The sequence below is a fragment of the Prosopis cineraria genome, unplaced genomic scaffold (genome assembly GCF_029017545.1).
Source record: "Prosopis cineraria cultivar Desert tree isolate PC_DT_omini unplaced genomic scaffold, ASM2901754v1 PC606, whole genome shotgun sequence".
Lineage (NCBI taxonomy): Eukaryota > Viridiplantae > Streptophyta > Magnoliopsida > Fabales > Fabaceae > Prosopis > Prosopis cineraria.
In genome coordinates, this window is record NW_026555931.1 from 42,247 (window position 1) to 46,005 (window position 3,759).

The 3,759-nt window shown below is 33.9% G+C and overlaps 1 pseudogene; it reads left to right on the top strand.

The window, feature by feature from the left end:
- The first annotated feature begins 1,608 nt into the window (after positions 1-1,608).
- LOC129297761 (protein ASPARTIC PROTEASE IN GUARD CELL 1-like) lies at positions 1,609-3,755 on the top strand (annotated as a pseudogene).
- Positions 3,756-3,759: the final 4 nt, after the last annotated feature.

The window sequence follows — 3,759 nt, forward strand, 5'->3', positions numbered from 1 at the left end:
TAATATTTGATATCATTTGTGCTAACCAGCTTATGATTATCGATAACATCAGTTCTTGAAGCTGTCAAATAATAATGATCGTGAAGTTGGTACTCGGCAGAAAATAGTTGGAATCACATGAGTGATGACAAAACAGTTACATTTAAATTTAATCAATTTTATGAAGTTTGACTCATTAATAAATCTCCTGAGAGAATTCAAGAACATTGTTGCGCTAATAAAACTTAGTACACCTCTAAGTCAAATCGTGTTACATCATCCTTCATTTTTTTATATGAGGATGCATAATTCTTTATTTTTATAATTCACATTCTAAATAGTTCGAGTTTAGCCTTCAATAGATATTTCAAGAAATAAATTTTTTTTTTCTCATTTGATGTTGGTGAAAAAGAAGAAGCAAACTCAATATTTAAAACCCACAAAGTCAATTTTAATTAATTATAAAGTATAATATCTTTCTTAAAATGACAACTATAATCAGTCAATATTCAATACTAAGATGTGAGTCTCACTATAATTTATTCTTTTTACCAAATTGATAATTGATTTCGTCTCAATTCAAATATTATATTACGGCAAACGCGTTTACTTATCTATAAAGTTTCTTTAAGTGAATGTATTTGCAATCCTTATAATTATCATTGTTTTTTTTTTTTGCACAATTATAATTATCATTGTTAAGTGATATTTGTGTTCACTTTACATGATTCAAAAAAAAAAAAAGAAAAAATCACATCCAATCTTCTCTCAAAAAAATTAATTACAGATAAGGATTAATGCGGAACGGATTATTGTTAAAATAAAAACATGATTTATTTTTTTTAATGGGACTTATTATTAATTCTTATTTGTGATAAATTTTTTTGGGAGGGAGTTTGATGTAATTCTCTTAAAAAAATATTAGAATAAGTATTTTTTTGTTAATTGTTGGATTCTTAATATTCAATCTCAAACCTCAATTACAATTTTATATTAACGAAGATGAAGATAGATGTTCCTTTATATTCATTCTCTCGCCTTTAATTGTCTTATAGTCGGAAAATTGAATAAATTTATTACATTTTTATTAAACAAATCAGATAAATTTGTTAATATTTTTGTTACAAAAATTTGTTAATTAAAATATATTTTTAACAATTAATTAAACTGTTAAAAACTTTAAGTCATATAAATGAACAATTTTTCATTTTAAAAATTTCATAAAATTTTTAAATTTAATTTTTTTGCACAAAAAATTTCTTATATATGTACGATCAATTTATTATTCTATGAATTAATTATGTCATGGTGATAAATTTCATTCGTGCACACGTAACGTAACCTTCTTTGGTTCTGAATTTAGTCTAAATAATTTATTTGAACATCAAATTATTATTATTTATATATAATTTAAAATTTAAAGAGATTATAATAGCAGCAATATAATGATAAACAAACATATATGATTTTTGTTTATATAAAAAACTCACAAGTGTTTGACTTTGAATTTTACTCACATACACTCCCTTCTTAGTTTCTTACCATCTCCTTATAATATGATTTGATATTATATATGTAGATGTAGATAAATTGATGATTGTGAATAAAATATTGAAATGGAAACAAAACTAATGTGGAAAAAATGCCCGTGCAAGGAGGATCATGGCTTCTTCATTCATGAATCACAAGGCTTCTTCACATCCTTTGATTCTATTTCCATTTTTCAGCTCGAAACCATCAATGCACTCTCTCGTGTCCTTTTCCTCGTTCAACTCACAAACCTTCATTTTCTCTTTCTCCATCTCTCTTTCTCTTTCTCTTCCCCACACGAGTGAGACAGATTCAAAAACTCTGACCAGTGAACAGAAACACCTCCTCTCCACCTCCATCTGGAATTCCTCAAGAATTCGATTTTGACTTTTTGAAGTTGCAGGCTAGCTAGCTCCTCTTAACCCTTTCATCATCACACTGCAATATTAAAGCATAAACAAGTCACCAACCAGGAAAGTTCGGTACAGTTTTTTTCTAGCCGACCAAGCAGCAAGCTCCGGAAATTCCCCTCTGAGAAGCAGACCAGGTATGAACATATATATCTATCTTGCATTAATGTCACTGGGAACAAAGGTATTTATTTTCTGTCCTGAAACTTTTGTTTTATAACTGATAATAATATTGACGACTCAATAGAAATACTTGTGCTTCTGAAAACGCGCTTTCCTCCCTACTTCCTTTGGACAATTGGCTTTCAAGTCGTCGTTCTCACACAAATTTCACGGCTCTGCCTTAGAATTTTCCTACCCTCCGAACACACATTTTTGGCCTTCGGAGTTCACATTATGGTTAATTTATCTCTATCTTCATTCATCTTCAGTCAACTTTAACTTTTGGTTTTGGATATAGAGTTTTTGCCTTCTGAGCTTCGAGACAATTCCTGATTGATTTTATTTACTCCCCATTTTTTTCGTCTGCCTGTTTATTTCTGGGAAATTTCTGTACATAAGGAATTGAGAGTTTGAGACCCCCCTTGCTCTTTCCCCAGTTTAGAATTTTCCGAAGTTTTCTTCTTCTTCATCGAGATTTCTACTGAAGTTTGCAAGGTGTTTGATGTTAGGATTTTCTCTGGGTCCAAGAGAAGATACCATCACGATGGCTTTGAAGGTTTCTCTTGTTCTGGTTCTAATTGTAATGTGTTCCTGCGCTGTGGATGCGATTTCTGGGAATAACAACCAGAACTGTCTCAACAAAAATGGCTCTTCTCTCGCTGCCATCAAAATGCCTGATCATCCAAACATCAATACTGTGTCTTCTTCTGCAGATAGTGACTGTAGCTTCTCAAACTCCGAGAAATTTGAGCATTCAGGAGTAACCACATCAGATGAAGATGCTGATGACAGTTATGTAGCAAAACGACTCAAGCAATTGCTAAAGCTCAATCTGAAACGCCGACCGGTGATGGTGAATGAAGATGCTGAACCAAGAAAATCTATGATTGATTTCACAGTTCGGGATTTAACCAGAATCCAGACCCTTCATAGAAGGGTCATAGAGAAGAAGAATCAAAACACTGTTTCAAGGCTGCAGAAAATACAGCCCAAATCAAAGCACCAACTGTATGAGCAGGTTGTTACTCCGGCACCGGCACCGGCACCGGCACCGGCATATTTTGCAAATGAGCATCCAGGCCGGCTTGTGGCAACATTGGAATCAGGGGCCAGTTTTGGGTCTGGAGAGTACTTCATGGATGTGTTTGTGGGCACACCTCCTAAGCATTTCTCTTTGATACTTGATACGGGTAGCGATCTTAATGGATTCAATGCGTTCCTTGTTATGTTTGTTTTGAGCAAAGTGGACCTCACTATGATCCTAAAGATTCCAGTTCCTTCAAGAACATAAGCTGCCATGATCAACGGTGCCAATTAGTGTCATCCCCAGATCCACCTCAGGCTTGCAAGGCTGAGAACCAGACCTGCCCTTACTTCTACTGGTATGGAGATAGCTCCAATACAACTGGGGATTTTGCACTTGAGACTTTTACAGTTAATCTCACAGCATCTTCAGGGAAGTCTGAGTTCAGGCGTGTGGAGGATGTAATGTTTGGCTGTGGACATTGGAATAGAGGTCTCTTCCATGGAGCTGCGGGTTTGCTAGGATTAGGAAGAGGGCCATTGTCATTTGCTTCTCAGCTTCAATCTCTTTAATGGCACTCCTTTTCCTATTGTCTTGTGGATAGAAACAGTAACATTAGCAGCAAACTGATATTTGGAGAAGACAAGAACTTCT